Source organism: Cebus imitator, unplaced genomic scaffold, assembly GCF_001604975.1.
Source record: "Cebus imitator isolate Cc_AM_T3 unplaced genomic scaffold, Cebus_imitator-1.0 Scaffold709, whole genome shotgun sequence".
Classification (NCBI taxonomy): Eukaryota; Metazoa; Chordata; class Mammalia; order Primates; family Cebidae; genus Cebus; species Cebus imitator.
Genome location: NW_016108024.1, coordinates 5,165 through 5,480, shown reverse-complemented (window position 1 = coordinate 5,480; position 316 = coordinate 5,165).

The window sequence follows — 316 nt, the reverse complement described above, 5'->3', positions numbered from 1 at the left end:
TCTCTTCCTTGTTTTGGTCATTGTGGCCTGTAAATTCTCCCAGCCACCTCCACCGGGAAAAGAGTACTTTTGCCCGTGCTGGGTCAGATTCCATGTCGGGGAGGCCGTTGTGCCCTCGACACCTTGGAGGTAGTTTCTTTGGAGCTTGTGTGGAACAAAACCCTAGATCAGAGTTTAAGAGTGCTCTTTCTCAGGCAGGGATGGAAAATAGGTAACTGCCTATTCTGCCAGGAAAGTGTCCAATGTTATAGGCAGTGCCCAACGGTGCATCACAGAAAGGCATATTGGCACTATCCTGGATGTTGCGAGGTAGGAT